Below are 19,828 nucleotides of genomic sequence, written 5' to 3' on the forward strand. Positions count from 1 at the left end.
CACTGTGCTGGGTGTTGGTGTTGGTTTTATAAGACCTAGTTCCTACCCACAAGAATTTTGCAATGTAGTTTGGGATATAGAAAATGAAGCAAAATAAATGAAAGATAGCATATGAAATAAATGTTCTCTGAGCTCATGCTCTCACTACAAGGCTGGCTACATCATCCTGTTGGGGCTCTAGGGGTACCCCTGAGGGATTGGGATGTTTCTTCTTTAAGGGTATCAGCTCAAGTGCCCCTTCTGGAAGTCAATTAAGTGATTAGCCAAAGTTAAATTAAAAGAGATTTATTAGTATTCTAGAGAAGACTGGGGCAGTTTTATATTCCTGGGGTATAGATTTAACTTAGTTAGCCTTTTTAGGCTTTCTTAGGGGACACAGCCAATCAGTAGCATGCTGCAGCAATGGACCAGTGGGATACAGTTTGTCCCTGTAGGAATGTTGGTCTGGAAAGTTCCTTGTTCCTGTTGTGTGCAATATTTTTGAGGTTTTATGAAGTGCTGTATACATAATTAAGCCTAAGGAAGATGGAAATAGTTGAGTCAGGTTTTGCTATTCAGTGAACAGTAAAACAGAGGTTGGGGAGGAATTCAGTTATGTTTTGTTATTTAGTATTTAGCAGAATGGGTGGTAGTTGAGTTAAAACATTCTTTTCCTTTACTGTATCACCACTAATATTACTATTAGGTGCCGACATCATAGTCCACAGGATACATGGCATTACGGTAAAGAACTCTCTAGGTTCTGAAAGCATTCTTCTCATATCAATTGTTCTCATTTGTTTCAGTAAGAGTTTAATTACACTGTAAATGATTGGCATGTAATTATATTGTAGAATTTGATCTGTTTCTGAAACACTGCAAAAATAATTGCTAGTTGTATCCATCAAAATTATAAAACATACATCACTCAACATTTTTAAAATGCTTATTATGTGCCAAGCAATATGTTAAATTCTAGGAATATAAAGAACAGCAAAACTGCTCTCCTAGCCCTTAAAAGAAGCTCATATTCTAATGGAAGAGATAACATGAAGGTATCTATTTACACACAAATTGTCTAGAGAGTAGTTAGAGGGTAACCTTAAGAGGTAAGATATTACTATCAGCAGGAGGGATTGGGACAGGCCTCTAAAAGAGAATAGTATTTGAACTGAATGAAGGAAGTCATGGAAGCTGAGGTAGCCATGGGGAGGAACAACATTCCAAGGTGGGAGAGAGTCAGTGCAAAGTTGGGTGATTAATCATTCAGGTATTTATTAAGCACCTTCTACATTTCAGACACTCTTATTAATCATGAAAGATATAAGTACAAAGAGAGAAACAATCCCTACTAACAGAGAGCCTACATTCTAATAAGGTAACTAGGTGGTACAGTGGATGGAGTACTGATCCTGGAATTAGGAAGAATCCTTTTCAAGAGTTCAAATCCAGTCTCAGACACTTCCTAGCTGTGGGACACTGGATAAATCACTTAAACCTGTTTGCCTCAAATCTTCATCTGTAAAATGAGCTGAAGAAGAAAATGATAAACCACTCAAGTATTTTTGCCAGGAAAACCACGAAGAATTGGACACAACTGAAATGACTCAAACAACAACAAAAATTTTAAGAGATACAACAAATATAGGCAAAAATATATATGGCATAAGTATAGAGTAAACAAATATAAGCATAGGATATTCCAAAACTATTGGTGTAGTTTTAAGCAATTAGAGCCTTTAAAACTTAAAATTGCATTAAAACTTTTGTGACATTGCATACCTATAAAACAGTCATATGTAAGGTAGTTTTTGAGGGAGGGCACAGAAAAGAGTTAATGTAGAGACTGTGTTTGAGCTACATTCTTAAAAAAGTAAATAAATATGAAAACTTACTGTGTTTCTGGTACTGTAAACAGTGCTAAACATACACAGAAAGGCAAAAGACAGTCTACACTCTGAAGGTTTAACTACATCTTAAAGGAGAAAGGACTCTGTGAGGCTGAGGCAAGGAGGAGATATGTGTGTGTGTATATACATATACAGACAGACATGTAATACTGACTGTTCCACATGCCTGCAATGAGATAAGTACACAAACACATGTATATGTCAATATATCTATATCTATCTATTTATCTGTCTGTGTTGCTTCTCTCATTGAATCCTCACAAACACTTGTGAAGCAGGTACTGCTATTATCCCTATTTTACAGATAAGGAGACTGAGGCTAAGAGAGATGAAATAACTTATCCAGGATCTGGTAAATGTTTGAGGCGGCATCAGAACTCAGGTTTGTTCTGAGCTCATCAACACTCTACTGTACTGTACCATTTACCTGCCTCTGCCAAATATCATCTGAAATTAAATTATGTGTATTAAGTATACAAGTAAAAAATATTACTACTGTCCCCTTAGTGATGAAATTTAATGCTCTTATCATTTTTGCTGTTTAACTCTTGTAACTCTCCCTTCTCTCTTAAAAACAACACTTTTTTTTAAACTCACAACACTTCTGGCAATTGAAAATCCTGATACTTCAACCAATCCATCATTCCCTCCCTGTTAGCTTCTAGGAACTTGGCCATTAAATACCCTAAGAGGGTTTTTTCTTGTTAGCCTTCTTAACTGACCATTGATGGCATATCTCTCTCATACTTATCCTCAGCTATCCCTAATTACACGAACTCCCTTATTAATCTCCAGTAAGATTTCAAATGATCTTTTTTTAAAAATAGTCTTATTTATATGTTATTCATTCTACAGATAAGAAGTGTAAAAATGAAGAAAATACTATGCAGCATTTTCTTCCTACTGACCTGCTTTCCTCTTTTAGGAAACTTTTAGCAAAGGCAGTTATTTTAAAGTTCCAATCAGAAAGTTACCTTAGAAACAAAGTTACTAACTCACTCGATTGATTTCCCATTTGTTCTTTTATGAAGATGGTCATCAATTAGATTTGAATCATTTTTGGGGGGTTATCCTTCAGTTTTATAGTTTACAGACTATAGACTTTTTTTCCCACTTGTTAATAGGTCACATTTTTCACTTTCTTAATTTTCCTTTCTTTTTCAAATATTTGTTTCTGTTAGTACTATATTTTTTCTTCCACACATAACACACCAGGGTTGAATCTTTAGAATTTAAATATATTGGCTTCAGTCATTGCTGAAGAAAATAGTTTGTGACAGAAATATTAATAGATCTTTTCCATTTTTTTGTTTGTTGTTTACTGAGTTTTACCTTTAAAATTAGAAGGACTAGGTACATCAATTGATGCAATTTTTCTTTAGACACTTATAACTCAAAAGGCTTAGGTATTTCTACTTCACATTTAATGTTTTTTCTTTATCTCTGTTAGGAACTTCCTTAGGATTCTAAAGACTTTTCAAGTAGCAAAAAGAATTTAAAAAAATGGTTCCATGTGTAAGGATCAAATGCATCATATGACATATATGCTAAATACTTCATATCTTTGTTATAAGAGGAAATGTTCTGACATTTATTTCCATTGGGTCATTTATTTGTCCATATGAGACTTTTTCCTTTGGAGTATCAATATAATTCATCAAATACATCAAAAATATTTTTGAATAGTATATTATATAAAATGCAAAATTCAAAATACTTTGCATGTAACTTCCACTATTTTACTAATCAATTTTTTCTTGTTTCTGCATTTTCAAATTTATAGTTTGACTGTTAAATAATATAGTTTTACTTGTATCTTTGCTGCTAAAATGTCTGAAAGACTTTCTGATGAAGTCATTTTAGAAGTAATAAGGGGGAGGGGAATAAGCATTTATATAGTGCCTACTAGGTACCATGTACTGTGCATTTTACAAATATTATCTCATTTGAATAAGAAATATCCCATCTGATTCATCCCATGAGAACTTTCACAGTGAATTTGATCATGGAAATGGTACAATTCCAATGAGTGAGGCAGAGACAAGGATTCCTCATCTGATTCCATTTGATGACAAGTCCATCAGGGAAGTTCTTTCTGGGTTGACAGTCTAAAAGATAATGAACAATGTGGTTCTCAAATTACGGTTGGTTGGTTGGTTGTTGTCCTTTGTTTTTGAAGAGGACCAAAATGACATCACCATGATAGAGTGAAATTTCAGTGTGTCCAACTGTGGTTGATCAGACTAATATGAGCTTGGAATGCTCTACCACAGGTTGGGCACAGATAGACTGTATGAATTTTTGGGGTGGATACTCCAAATTTGCTATGTTTACTTTGTGCTGTCTCAGTTCTGCTTTGTTCATAGAGCACAGCACCCTTACTGATACGGGCATGCCATGCTTAGGGGTCCTGTGCCAATGTCTTCCATGTTGCACAGTCAAATTCAAAATTCTTGAGAGAGACTTTGAGAGTGTCCTTGTATCACTTCTTCTGGCCACTGTGTGATCGCCGGCCCCATATGAGTTCTCCATAAAAGAGTCTTTTTGCCAAGTGGATATTTTGCATTCGGACAACGTGACCAGCCCCTTGGAGTTGCGCTCTCTGAAGCATACTTTGAATACTTGGCAGTTCAGTTTGATCAAGAACTTCAGTGTCTCAGAAGAAATGAAGAGCCATAATGTCTGAAAAATAAAAATGACTCTTCTTGGCAATGGGCTACTACTTCTCAAACAGTACAGGGGCACTTGCAACAGCTAAATATTATTACACTTCAAGCTGGTCCTTCCTCATATTGCACAACCCATGTTGTCCACAAAAATTCTATTTCTTCTTTTTGAATTTCATTTAGTGATCCAAAGCTTAGCAATAGTCAGAAATTTTTAAATGTTGAAGGCCAATGCGTAACACGCAATGCTAAATGGGTCATTAAATTACATGAATTTAAAAAGTTCATTGTTCTTGTTGGCACTTATGGCATTATTGATGGAAGAAATCTACCCATAAAAAGTGTGTGGAATAGGTCCTGGGGGTGTCTTTTGTTTAATAAGTCTATGCCACATAATCAATTCTTGGATATAATAAAGCACCTTCACTTTGAACTGAAAATTAGTAGGAAGCAAAATCTATCTTGGGACAAGTTTTGTCTAGTATCCAAACTATAGAATCCTTTTAATGCTATATATGTAATGTTGATGAGCAATTGCGTTTCAAGACACTGTAAATTTATTCAACGTATGTCAAACAAGCTGTATAAATGTGGTTACTATCTTGGGAAGCAGTAGTCACTGAGAACAAATATTCGTTCAACAGATTCTCTTACTGAGGAAAAGGTGATACTGGAAGCAACGATACCTGTGTACCTACTGAAGTTCATGAGAGCACTGTTGAATAGAGTGCTACAGTATAACCCATGGCACTTATTGTCCATCCCTTGACCTTTTCTTGAGACTTGTAGAAACAAAGGTGCTGCAGAATTGGTACTAATTGTCAGAACTGTAGAGATCATCCAGAAATAATGAAGAAACATGGCCCACGATATAAAACACTGGCTGTGAAATTCTCCAGAGAAGCCCACAGCAATATTGACTTCATACTAGTACACGAAAACTGTCTTTAATTATTATAAAGATACTTTATCTAGATGTTCAGATTCCAGATGAGAACAGCTCAGAGCTGGGTTGTTTTTGAAACAGAAGTAATGCAAAACAGGATGGTTCTTTCCAAATGGCAAGGGACAGCTACGTGGTACGATGGATAGAGTGCCTGGCCTGGGGTCAAGAAGACTGATCTTCCTGCGTTCAGACCTGGCCTCAGACACATACTATCTGTGTGACCCTGGGAAAGCCACTTAACCTTGTTTGCCTTAGTTCCTCACAGGTAAAATGAATTGGAAAAGGAAATGGCAAACCACTCCAAGTATCTTTGCCAAGAAATTCTCAAATGGGTTCACAAAGAGTCAGACATGACTGAAAAATGACTGAACAACTTCCAAATGGCATGGTGTTTCTCAATGAAAACAGCCAGAAAATGACTATGCATGCTTTCTACAGTTTTTAGTTATGATTCTCATCAATAGCTGGATAACATGTAAAAAAAAAGTTTGTAATTCAAACATTAGCTGTTGAGAATACGTCCATAATGTTAGTTAAATGCTTAGTGGACATGGTCTAAGTGGCAAATCAAGAGTTACAGCAACTATGGTTGGAGACATAGAAGCTTCTTCTGCCCAAATGCCCCACACTTATGACACTATGAAGTGCCATAACAGGACCGTAAATGCATGTTTCATTTGTAAATAACCTATTTGTGATAAACGAATGACCAAAAAGTATGCAAAAAATGCAATTCCTACAAAAGTGATTGCAAGAAAATTTATATCATATTATTTTTCCTCTGTGTACAAATGCACTTTCAATACAATTTTTTATAAGCAGATATTGCTATTTTACTCTGAAATAAAACTTTTCATCTTACTATCTTCATTTTATCTTATGGACAAAACAATGTTTTATATCAATTAATATAACTTGATCCTTCAAGGTAGTCTTAAATATTGATTCTTCTAATGCCACATACTTATGAAAAGAACTAGACTAATTGGGTCTCATGCTAAGCTTTCTACATGTTTTTCTCTCCATAACTGTGTCATTTTTTGTTTCTTTTTGCCCACGTTACATTACTAGCAAAATACTGCAGTTTATGCTCATCATACACTTGTCCATTTAACTCTGAGTCATGTACAATTTCATTTCTTTGGAAGTTGTGTTGCTCCATGATTCTCTGCTATATAGCTTCAACTGAAGGGTATTAGTGTCAAGAAATTGGTTTTATTTTGTTTGTTTCACAAATAACTAGAGGTAATTGAAAGTTCTGCACAATTTGTGAAATGAAATTCAGCCGTCTTTCTTCCTTTTTAAGTCAACCCACATTATTTTTCACATGTGGCATCTTTCAAGATTATGTAATGAATTATCTAACCACATATCATGGTCTGAATAATAGGTATTCTTTACAGATTTCTTTTTCCTGTGTGGATTTTTAGACAGAAATCTTTTGATTAATTGTAAATCTCTGTTGTGTTCCAGGCCTTGATGCAACCAGAAAACTGGAATTCACAAACAGGAACAATTGAACATCCTTATCATTAAGAAGGAATTCTTCTTGCATTTGATCCATGTTCTGGAATCCTCCTTACCTGTGATAACCACTTTGGTAAGTGCATGTCTCCCTATTTTATTCCTTGTGTGATATTCACAGTCCAAGATAACTCAGAAAAGTTCTCTCTTGTTTCATCACTGTAGGTAAGACTCATATAATCTTATTATGTAATATGAGGTCTCTTCTTAAAGGAGAAGAGTCTAATATTGCTGCACTGAATCAAATGCTTTTTTAAAAAAATAGTAAACCAACAATGAACCAGAGAGATCTTGTATTCCCTGAAAGCTTTAAGTAATTGTATGCAAAGATGTAATCTGTTGAATATCATTTGCAAAAGCCTGGGTATTCTCTTATTACATGTTCCTTAAGTATACCCAGGATATGTATACAGATCATTTTCATAATATTTTTATAGATGTGAAAAAGAGTATACAGAGATTAGTAGTTACTGATGCCCTCTGAGCTGGTTTTTTTTTTTTTTTTGTAATAATGCCTTTCATGACTTTTTTCTAATTTCGTATCTTCTAGCTTAATTATCTTGAGAACTGATCACTTAAAATTGTTTAATATGAACTACCTCTGTCTATATTTGATGTGATTCAGCAGCTTTTCCAATTTTATCTCCTCCGCACAATTTCTATTTCTTTATTAGCCCTCTGATTGAAATGTTAGAGTCTGAATATGGTGGCTCCATTGTCATAGATAGAGAAAATTGAAATGGATAGGAGAAACATTGATATGTTTTTGTAGGTTTCAGTTTCAACTGTAAATGCTCAGAGAATGAAGTGGGTTAATTAGGCCTTATGCTTAGTTTTCTGTAAACTTTTTTCTTTCTACTACTTTGGACTGGTTTATAATTATGAGATGTTGCTTGTTTGTTTTTATTGTTTTTCCAATAATTGCTTTTTAAAAAATTTATTTATTTATTTTTAGTTTTCAACATTCACTTCCACAAGAGTTTGAGTTCCAAATTTTCTCCCCGTCTCTCCCCTCAGCCCACCCCAAGAGATCATGCATTTTGATTATCCCTTCCCCCAATCTGCTCTCCCTTCTACCATACCCCTCCCTTCTCTCATCCCCTTCCTCTCTAAATGTAGGGCAAGATGAATTTCTGTGCCTCATCACCTGTATATTTTATTCCCAAGTTGCATGTTTTTAAAATTTAAAATTTTGAAGTTTTTAAAATTTTTTAAATTTTGAGTTCCAATTTCTCTCTCTTTCTCCCTCCCCACCCACCCCCACTGAGAAGGCAAGCAATTCAATATAGGCTATAAATGTGTAGTTATGCAAAACACTTCCATAACAGTCATGTTGTGAAAAATTAACTATATTTCCCTCCATCCTATCCTGTCTCCCCCATTTATTCTATTCTCTTTTGACCCTGTCCCTCCTTAAAAGTGTTTACTTCTAATTATCCCCTTCTCCCATTTGCTCTCCATTCCATCATCCTCCTTACCCCTCCTGCTTATCCTCTTCTCCCCTACTTTCCTGTAGTGTAAGATAGATTTTCATACCCAATTGAGTGTGCATGTTATTCCCTCCTTAAGCCAAATCCAATGAGAGTGAGGTTTACTCTTTCCCTCTCACCTTCCCCCTCTTCCCCTCCATTGAAAAAGCTTTTGCTTGCTTCTTTTATGTGAGATAATTTATCCCATTCAATTTCTCCCTTTTTCCTTCTCCCAATATATTCCTCTCTCACTCCTTAATTTTATTTTTTTTAGATATCATTCCTTCATATTCAACTCACCCTGTACCCTCCAACTATATATATGTGTGTGTGTGTGTGTGTGTGTGTGTATATATATATATATATATATATGTGTATATATATATATGTATATATAATGTATATAATCCCTCCAACTACCCTAATACTGAGAAAAATCTCAAGAGTTACAAATATTATCTTTCTATGTAGGAATGTAAACAGTTCAACTTTAGTAAGTCCCTTTTGGTTTCTTTTTTTCTGTTTACCTTTTCATACTTCTGTTGATTCTTGTGTTTGAAAGTCAAATTTTCTATTCAGCTCTGATCTTTCCATCAAGAATGCTTGAAAGTCTTTGATTTCATTGAATGATCATTTTTTCTCCTGCAGTATTATACTCAGTTTTGCTGAGTTTGAGATTCTTGGTTTTAATCCTAGCTCCTTTGACCTCTGGAATATCATATTCCAAGCTCTTTGATTCCTTAATGTAGAAGCTGCTAGATCTTGTGTTATTCTGATTATGTTTCCACAATTCTCAAATAATTTTTTTCTGGCTGCTTACAATATTTTCTCCTTGAACTGGGAGCTCTGCAATTTGGCTACAATATTCCTAGGAGTTTTCCTTTGGAGATCTCTTTCAGGAAGTGATAGATGGATTCTTTCAATATCTATTTTACCCTCTTGTTCCAGAATATTAGATGTCTAGGCTCTTTTTTTGATCATGGCTTTCAGGTAGTCCAATAATTTTTAAATTGTCTCTCCTGGGTCTTTTTTCCAGGTCAGTTGTTTTTCCAATGAGATATTTTGCATTGTCTGCAATTTTTTCATTTCTTTGGTTTTGTTTTATAATTTCTTGATTTTTCATAAAGTCATTACCTTCTCTCTGCTCCATTCTAATCTTTAACGAATTATTTTCTTCCATGAGCTTTTGGATCTCCTTTTCCATCTGACCAATTCTGCTTTTTAAGGCATTCTCCTTATTGTCTTTTTGGATCTCTTTTGCCATTTGCATTAGTGTTATTTTCTTCAGCATTTTTTTCAGTCCCCTCTAGCAAACAGTTGACTCATTTATCATGACTTTCTTGCATCACTCTCATTTCTTCCCAATTTTTGCTCTGCTTCTCTTATTTGATTTCTAAAATCCCTTTTGAGCTCTTTCATGCCCAGAGACCAATTCCTATTTTTCTTGGAGGCTATGGATGGAGGAGCTTTGACTTTGTTCTCGTCTTCTTTTTGTAATTTTGGTCTTCCTTGTCACTAAGTAAGATTCTATAGTCTGATTCTTTTTCCTGTTTTTGTTCATTTCCCCAGCCATTTACTTGATTTTTGAACTCTTTGTCAAGGTAGTTCTCTGCTTCCAGTGGGGATGGGGGCAGGGGGGTACCGTCAGCTGCTCCATCCTCCCTGCCCCAATCTGCGAACCTAGAGCTCCAGAAACAGCCGCTGCTGCTACCCCTGCTGCTGCTATGGCTCCTGCAGGCCATTCCACACCCTCCACCACCCTGGGGCTGGGGCTGAATCATGCTATTCTCTCCCACAGGTCCCACAGGTTTTTTCCACTGACCTTCCAATTTGTCCTTGGTGTTTTGGAGCTGTGAAGTCTGGAAACCACCACAGGTGCCAGAGATTCAGTTTCCTCACCTCAGTCCTGCTCAGGTCCCATCTGTGCTGGCACAGCCTATGCTGGACTTTTTCTTGCTGTCTGCACTGCACAGTAGATGTTTCCTGTTGACTTTCCAGGCTGTCGAGCTGGAGATGTGCTTCACACCTTCATTCTGTGGGTTCTGCAGCTCTCAAATTTGGTTGGGGTCATTTTTTACAGGTATTTGGCTGGGCTTGGGGGAAGAGTTCTAGCGAGTCCCTGCTCTTCATTTTCATAAGCATTTATTAAGCTCCTGTTATGTGCCAGACACTGTACTAAGTGCTTTACAATGATTATCTAATTTGATCTTCATGAGAACCCTGTGAGCTAGGTGCTGTTATGATCTCCACTTTACATTTGAAAAAACGGAAGCAGATAGAGAGGAAGTGATGTGTCCAGAATTACAGAACCAGGAAGTATTTGGGGCTGGATTTGAACTTAGGTCTTCCTGTCTTCAGGACTAGTGCTCTATCTATCCACTATACCACAGAGCTAATTTTCCTTCATATTCTTACTGGTTCCACTACATGATTCTCTAAACTTTCCCAAGGGCCTAATATTTGAGAGGGTATCATATGCAAATAGGATTAATGACTCTAGAAGGTAGCACTAAGAGCTCTGAGTTTAAGTTGCCAGGAAGCAGATTTTTGTATCACTAATGTACTGCCTAACAATGAGAACTATTCAAAAATAGAACAGGCTGCCCCACAAGGCAGTAGCTTTTCCCTTCTGAGCTGTTTGGAAGCAAAGGTGGAATGATAATTTGTGAGGGATATTGCGATGGGGTCCCTTTTCAGACATTGTTGGATCACCTGGCTTTTGAGATTTCTTCTATTCTGAGCTTCAGTGAATCTTTGAAAATGGATGAAATATTTAAGAGCAGTATGAAAAAATTAGATGTCAGTTTTGTTAGAAGTTAGAAAAGAGCTAAGGGCTTTGTTTCTCCCAGAAAATTGAAATATATAGCAAGCCCTGCATATTTCCTATCATTCCCACTGTGCCAAAAAAACAAAACAAAAATACACAAAAACAGCAACCCTCAGACAAAACAAGTTCAACACATACTTTATCCCTTGCAATGTGGAATAAAACTAATGTACACTCTCCTTTCCCTTCAGAGAATGTTCTTTTATTGAAAGTAAAAGTAAATACGTGGTTTACTCACATATTAATATAGTTTTGAAATGGGTAACCAACTGTCAAGATAGGGAGCATACTATATGGATTTTGAATCAGTGGATCTGAGTTCAAATTCTAGTTCTGCCACTTATTTCCTTAGTGACTTTGTACAAGTCTTTTATGTCTGGGTCTCAATTTCTGCTCCTGTAAAATGAGGGGCAGGGGTAGACTACACAACTCCTAACTTCCCTTCCAGTTCTCTGACTACTTGAAAGCATTTGGCAGGCATCCAAAATATGTCATCATTGCTAATTAGGGATAAAAATCCATTGGCCTTGGAATTTTTCTCACTCCTTATGGTCTGTTGGTCTCTTTCTGATGTTAAGAGACACTGAGGGAGATCATTCCTTGTTTGGAATAGACCTTTCTTTCACCCTCATGGGGACTTTGTGGGGGATGTGAAAAAAATGGAAGAAAGGATGAGCAGGTGTAGATGGGCAGCATCTTTGGAGGGTATATCCATGTTGATGAGATCACAGATCGATTTGAGTGTTTGAGTGTGTGTGTGTGTGTGTGCGTGCGTGTTTGCTCATTTGAATGTGTGTGGAGTATGTGTATGTACTCACACACAAAAATGCACAAAACTCTTTTCATAGTAATGTTGAGATTTGTGTTGTTTTTATCAGTAGCATTAATAATTGTGTGCATTTCTTAGTCCTCTATGGTTTCTAAAATACTCTAAGTACTGACTGATTCTCATAGCATCTCAATGAGGTGATTTTTAATAACCCTGACAAATATCCAAGACAATTCATTGGATAAGGTCTAAGAAACAACTTCTTAGAATTTGCTTAAGGATCTAGGAATCATCCTAAAGTAATTCATTCTTGTCCCCTGAGCTCTTCTCAATTTCCTAGTGATAAATACATTCAATGTCTAGACGTCTGAATCAGAAACAAAAAATATTAGACATATTCATGTTGCCCAAGGGTTACAGTAGTTTTGCTTGACCTGGAATGCTCTAGGATGGAGAAAGTTTAACACTCTTGGAATTCATCCTCACCCTATTACTTATATTTATCCTTAACTCTCATCTTTCTATACTTATCCTACTATTTGAGTATGTGTTATGTTTGATGGGTAGATATCAATGTGACCAAGATATATTTTACATATTGCAATCTTGTATATTTTTTAGGCTGTAAAAGTAAAAAAAGAGACAGATTCATAATATCATATTTTCTTTCATGTCATAGAAGTTGAACAAACTTAGTTAACCAGAATCATTATCTAATATATCCCCTAAGCACCGAAACCTATTTAAACAGATTTTTTTGTAAACTAAGACAGTTTACAGATTAAATTATATTTGGAAGGTTCACAATTGAGGGGAAAGATTTACATGTAACTAAGATAACCAAGGAGTTGGGGACAATTGTATTCTTTCCTCTGGCTTCTTTAAAGCACTTTCATTTTTGAACCTCAGTAATCTCATCTGTAAAATGAAGAAATGGAAATAGATGTTATTTAAAGTCTCTTCCAATTCTAAATCCATGATCCTATGATCACTAAGGCTTCTTCCATTTTAAAATATAGTGGTCCTATAATCTTGTGTAATTCATAAACCGAAGGATATTTGCAAAATTGCACAATACTTTTATCAATCTCCAAATACTAGCTGCCATAAACCCTTCTTTTTCACCAATATCTGACTCTGAATTCTTTATGACTATGACTCATGAAATATCATCACCTTGGAAATACTCGAAAAAACTTGAAGGTTAATGGAAAGAGAGTACTTATTATATGTAAAACATTTAAAATATGCCACCAGAATGACTTGCATGCAAATAATGTAGAAGAAATTTTTAAAATACATACATATACCTATATACAAATAAAGATATAGGTTTATGTTATACACATATATAACTATTAAAGCTAAAACTACATGCAGGCTTTTGGTGCATTCTGTGTGTGTGCTTGCACCCAATCAGAAAAGAAGTTATGGGAACTTTTTTATTTTTTTATTTCCTTTTATTAATTTTTGTTATGGAGGGGAGATGTGATGGCCTTTCCCCCTAGGTAGGAGTTTATTGAGCTAGCTGAAAGCTGTTCCATGGGATTCAAAAATTTCCTTAAGGCTTCAGACATTCCTCAGATAAGAAGCCAAAAAAGGGAGTCAAGGCTTCCCAAATAATTTGATCTGCCTTATTTGAGGAAGGGATTCCATTGATGTGAACTTTGTAGGTATGTATAAAATTTCCCCTTTTAATCAGCCCATTCTGAATCCTCTAAATGTAATTTAATTTGTAACCTGCCTTAGTTTACCTAGTAAGTCTGTTGAGCTAGTGTTTCTTTCCTTGGAGGATATATGAGATTATGACTCTAACTACATTTGTCTAACTCTTACGGCATTAAAGGAAGCATGGGATTATTAATCTTTTAAAACTTTGATGGCCTAAGAGGATGTATAAGAGTGCAATATGTGAAATACTTAGTTCTCTGTCACTTTGATGTAATTTTGTCTATAAGAAGCCTTATTAGAATCTTAATATTATTCAGGAGCCATTTTCTACCTTCTCTGTACCTGTGTTTAAGCATAATAAAGTCTAGACTTTTACCTTTACAATTTTTGCTTTGTGGTAGATCGATTTTGGCAGCAGTTACCTACCAAATGAACTCCAAAAGGAGGTATTTCTTCCATAACAGTAGACAAATTGCTTATCAAAAATGAAGCAATAGATAGATGGTACAAGGTCATACATTCACCCTGATCATTCTCTTCCATTATGGCTTTGTGTCAACAAAGAGAAAAGCTGGACTGACCTCAGTATTTTATTGTGCCCACATAGTTCTGGCTGAAAGCTGTGGGAAATAAGTTTGCTCCACATTCATAGTTCCAGTTGAATTTTCTCTTTGTATACAGAACCAGATTCAATATAATACATTCCATTCTCCTTCATATCTATGATGCTCACATATTCCACTCCTCTATTACAGAAGGCTTTGGTTTCATTGTGTCCACACTAATGAAACCAATAGATCTTGCAAAGTCACTGTATCAAAAAATTAATGTGATGCCTCGTGAGTAGTGCAAAAGACCTTTTCAAATCTGTAAGTTTTCTAAATGCACAGGTAACCATCTACTGTTATCAGGAAGATATTTCCTAAAATGGGAGGTTCATTAGGAAGAATTTTCATATTAATGAGTCAAGAAATAATATTTCGCAGTAGGATTATTACTAATGTATCAATAGAGACTTGAAAAATAGTACAAATTCAGTAAGCAGGACCTAAGAGAAATCAGGCTACATCCAAAGGAGTGTGTCCAATACTTGATACACAGCAATACATGTATTTGGTCCTTTCATTGACTGAATAAAATATGTTCTTGTGGAATAATAAAGTTATTTTAGAAGTATGGTAGTCAATAACTTTCTTATTGTCCAATGAATAAGACTGAAAGACCTAAATCCTAAACTGATTCTATTTATCTCCTATGTAACGGTCACATATTCATATCACAAATTTTGGTTTTTCTAGTTTCATTTTCTAGAAATTAGCATCTCTCAATCCTTGAATTTCCCCACTAGGGAGGAGAAGGTTATATACTTAACATTGAGCCCTGAGCTCTTACATACACACACACACACACACACACACACACACACACACACATAATATATATATGTATCTATGTACACACATATATAATTACTTTGTTAACTATTTCCCAATTACATGTAAAAAATTAACGTTTTTAAGAATTTTGAGTTCCGAATTCTTTCCCTCCCTCCCAGAGCTCCTCTCCCTTGAGAAGGCATGTAGTGTGATATTGATTATGCCTATGAGGTCATGCAAAATATATTTCCATATTAGACATGTTGCAAAAGGAAATATAAATGAAAAACCCAAGAAAAATAAAGTAAAAAAGTATGTTTCAGTCTGTATTCAGAGTTCATTAATTCTCTCTGGAGGTACATAGCATTTTTCATCATGGGTGCTTTGGAATTGTCTTGGAGAATTTTCTTAGATTGTTGCCTTGATCAGAATAGCTAAGTCTTTCATGGTTCATTATCCTTACAAAACATTGCTATTATGGTGTACAATATTCTCCTGGTTCTGCTCACTTCACTTTGCATGAATTCATATGTCTTCCCAGGTTTTTCTGAAACCATCCTGTTCATCATTTTTTATAGCATAATAGTATTCCGTCACAATTATATACCACAACTTGTTCAGCAATTCCCCAACTGATGGGCATCTCCTCATTTTCCAACTCTTTGCCACCACAAAAAGAAATGCTTAAATATTTTTGTACAAACAGGTCCTTTCCCCTTTTCTTTGATCCTTTTAGGATAAAGATCTAGTAATGATTTTACTGGGTCAAAGGTATGCATGGTTTTATGGCTTTTTGGGTGTAGTTTCAAATTGTTCTCCATAATGGTTGGACTAGTTTACACCTCTTGTTCTCTGAGCTCTTGACTTCTCCTTAATTATACCTTGGTGCCAGGTCAGTTTGGGAGGATTTCAAAGGCCCAAGGAGTTTGAGGTGTTTTGTTTTTTTTTTTTTTGTCCCCACACCTGGACCTTAGAGTTACAAAAACTCTCCCTGATAGAGATGTTTGCATGACTGATCATTTGAAGTAATGGTCCTAGCACCATTTCTCAGACCTGGGAAAGAAAGTTTGTTGATGGGAGAATTGTGTGCCCTGCATTTGAGTCTGGGGTCTGGAGTGATGCTTGACTATTTAGGCTGTTGGCTCAGAGCCAGCAATGAATTCTTTTTACTGATAATAACATTACTGGTTCACACATGTGCCTTTATATCCCTGAAATAAGCCCTACTTCACTCTCTAATTGTAAATCTTTCTTGGACATTTACTTCCTTTACTTTTGAATTAGAACCTAGACAGTGATTTACTTTCCCTCACAATGTCAACCAGATGGAACCAGCCTCTAACCTGTGTTGGCCTCTAATAAGAATAGCTCAGGAAATGCTGAGTCCTCCTCACTCACTCCCTGATGATTTCTCTAATAGAATATGAGCTCTTTGAGGTCAGTAACCTTTTCATTTTTGTCTTTTTATTCTTAGCTGCTAGAACATTGTAGGTGATTAGGAAAATGACTTGAATTGAATTGTACAGACATTAAACTAAGATATTCATTGAAAAGGAGGGCAGGAAATAACAAATATTGGTATACCATATGAATATTATTATAGAAATTTGCAAAATTTATGATGACAAAGTACTATCTTTTTGCTTCTGAACTATCATCTTCCCAAATCACAGCCTAGCCCTAGGATTCTGTCATTCTTGAGAGAATTAAGATTGTTGTTCAGAATTGGCTGTTACTGTTAACATTTCCTGTTACATCAGTTCTGCATTTTCATGCCCCTAGTTCACTCACTTCACAGCTTTTTTATTTGCCTCACACTGAGATAAAGCCTCCTTTGGCTGATAATTATGAATGATAATATTAATCCTTTGTTTTAAGAAAAAGCATAAATAAAGATCTTAAATAACTTAGTCAAAGATGTGGTACCTTTGACTACAATAGGACTTAGCTTTGAAATCTTCCCTTTGATCATGGAAATATTTGAACATTCAGTCAAATCTAATAGAATGAAATTTAATCAGGATAAATACAGACTTACTCTTTAGCTCAGGAAACTGGTTTTTTAAGTGTAATATGAGAGATGCATAGACAAATAGCAGTTGTCTGAAAAATATCTGGGAGTTTTAGTATAATGCAAGCTTTATATGAATCAACAGTGATACAGCAGTTCCAAAAAGCTAATGCAGTCTTGGACTGCATTAAAAATGGCATAACTTCCAGGAATGAGGAGGTGATAAGGTCTCCCTGTACTCTGTACCTTGATCAGACCATATGTGGAGAACTGTGGGTTCAATTCTGGGTGTTGCAATTTAGGAAAGATGTTGATAAAGAAGAGAACATGCAGATGAGAGCAATAAATGTGGGTGAAGGGATTTGAACTCAAAATCTATAAAGATCATTTAACAGAATTCAAGATGTTTAGCTTTAATAAGAAAAGATTCAGGAAGATAAAACTATCTTCGGATATTACATCGGAAGATCACAATTGTCTGCTTTGGCTTCAGGGAAAAGCCAAGAACATTAGGAGGAAGTTGGAGAATATGTATTTAGGTTTGAAATAAACAACAACATGGCAATTAAAGCTGTCTGAAAGTTGAATAGGCTGCTTCCGGACGTAGGACCTCTCCCTAAGCAGCCTGTTGAGGTCAGTCAAAGCTGTAGGACCACTTGACAGACAGTGGGGATTCTTTTTTGGATTTTAATTTTTGGGCTAAATTAGCTGGCCACCAAGGTCCCTTCCAATTCGGAAATTTTATGATTCTGTGAACCATTTTTTTTTGTTTGTTTCTAATCTTGTCAGTCCATTCCTCACTCCCTTATAGCTCACAAAATAAGCTCTTATTTTAATATTACTGATTTTTTTTAAAGGCAATGTATCTCTTCATATTGTCTGTATAGCTATATACATTTTCTATAATACAAAACATCATATCACAAAATGCATTAACATTAAACAAAAATGGATTTCATCACAGATGGCTTGGATACAGATATACCCTATCACTGCACCATTCACAAGCTAGAACTACTTTTGATTATTCATCAGTTCTAATCAACACTGCCATGCCGTCCTTGATACTGAAAGAAAAGACCAAAATTACTCAGTGTTACATGCAAGGATATTGCTACTCTTTTCAAAGAGGGAAAAAAATCCATGGGAAAGTAGAGTTTGAGCTGAGATTGTTCTTTAATTTAGAAGTTCAGTGGATGGCTCAGATTCTTAGACATAGTATCCTTAGAGTATAAGAGATGAGAGTTTTGATGCAAATAAAAGTAATGATTTAATTCATGATAGGGAAGCCCTAAGGGAATTTGAAGTGTGACCAATGACCCCTACTACATATAGGCTCTTCAGAACATTCTGGACTTGGTAATTCTCCAGAGAAATTCAGTAATAAATTGCCATTTGCATTATATGGACTTAAAATTCCCATGTGGCAACGATTCCTGGGATATTATCCTTCTATTTGTGGCTTAATAGCTGTAATAGAAATAGCTTTCACACCCTTCAAAACAAAATTCATGGTTTCAGGAGGAATTTGCTTTTTTTTTTTTTTGCATGGAAGATCCTCTCCCACAAATCCTCTCTATAGCTACTGCCCTTCAAATGCTATTTAAAATCATACCATGTTCAACATTTTCCAATGAGGGAGAGTTCTGACTATAATAAGTGGCCTGTTGGGAATTGGTTAAGGGAAATTAAGTCTAGGGATTCTACCTGTGATTCCACTGCTGTGGGAAACTCCTGAGTAAACAAACTTCCTCTCCAATGTAGATCAGCAACTTCCTGCCATACAGCCTGACTTTTAGTTTTAGACACTAGCCTAGACTAGATCACTGAGAAGTTGTGCCTTACCCAATTTTATACAACTGGTATGTGCCAAAGTCAAGCCTTGAATTCCTCCTGGCTTTCAGGCCAGCTCTATCCATAACACCAGTCTTCTTCCCACAGAACTCTGAAAAGCTTCTACTTTGTGTCTGCCCTACTTAGCAATTTACTAGCTTTACTGGAAGCATGTATTAGGGAAAGTTTTTATTTTTTTATTTTTTGTCTTTGCCCAGTTATTCCTTCAAGAATCTGAACAGTCTATCAGCATAGTTCTGTTGATAAGGGAAAAGTTGGTACAGCCAACCCCTATGAGAAAGAAGGCCACGGTAGCAGAATCCTTAGCTTGACAAGTCCAAGACTTGTCAGTCTTGTCTACATATATAAAAGTAGGCTTACTCTTATGCTAGGATATGAGACTTCCTAATTATACTAGTGACTTCAGAAATTGGAAATGAAGACCTTGATTATTTCCATCCACTTTAAATTCACAAAGTTAACTTCTGTTACCTTGTAATGAAGTAGCTTTGGTTCACTGATTCTGGGTAACAACCAGTAGAATAACTCCCTTAAAGATATGAAGTGTCGAAAATGTATACCTTGCAGAGCAAGACATATCATCATCTTGCATTTTCAGTGCATAAGTTTGTTCTATTATCATTACATGTATCTTGCTGCTTTCCCTAAACTGGAAAATTTATATTTACAATAGTATGGTTTTTTTTAAATTGAGAGAATGTCATTGCAATTCAATTAATAGAGTTGCCTCTTCCCAAACATATGTGAGGCCAGTAAGAAAGGAAAGAGCTGGAATTCAATTTATTTATCCTCTCTTAACTGCTGCTAATTTTCTAGAACTAGTTTA

At 35.6% G+C, this 19,828-nt stretch overlaps 1 long non-coding RNA gene across 2 annotated transcripts in view; it reads left to right on the forward strand.

Moving 5' to 3' along the window:
- LOC140511485 (uncharacterized) overlaps positions 1-19,828 on the forward strand; it is a 63,216-nt gene that overhangs the window by 15,027 nt on the left and 28,361 nt on the right. For both annotated transcript variants that reach the window (XR_011969566.1, XR_011969567.1), the window contains exon 3: positions 6,975-7,101. This is a non-coding gene — a long non-coding RNA (uncharacterized lncRNA). The remainder of the gene's footprint in view (positions 1-6,974; positions 7,102-19,828) is intronic.

Source organism: Notamacropus eugenii, chromosome 6 (genome assembly GCF_028372415.1).
Source record: "Notamacropus eugenii isolate mMacEug1 chromosome 6, mMacEug1.pri_v2, whole genome shotgun sequence".
Taxonomy (NCBI): Eukaryota; Metazoa; Chordata; class Mammalia; order Diprotodontia; family Macropodidae; genus Notamacropus; species Notamacropus eugenii.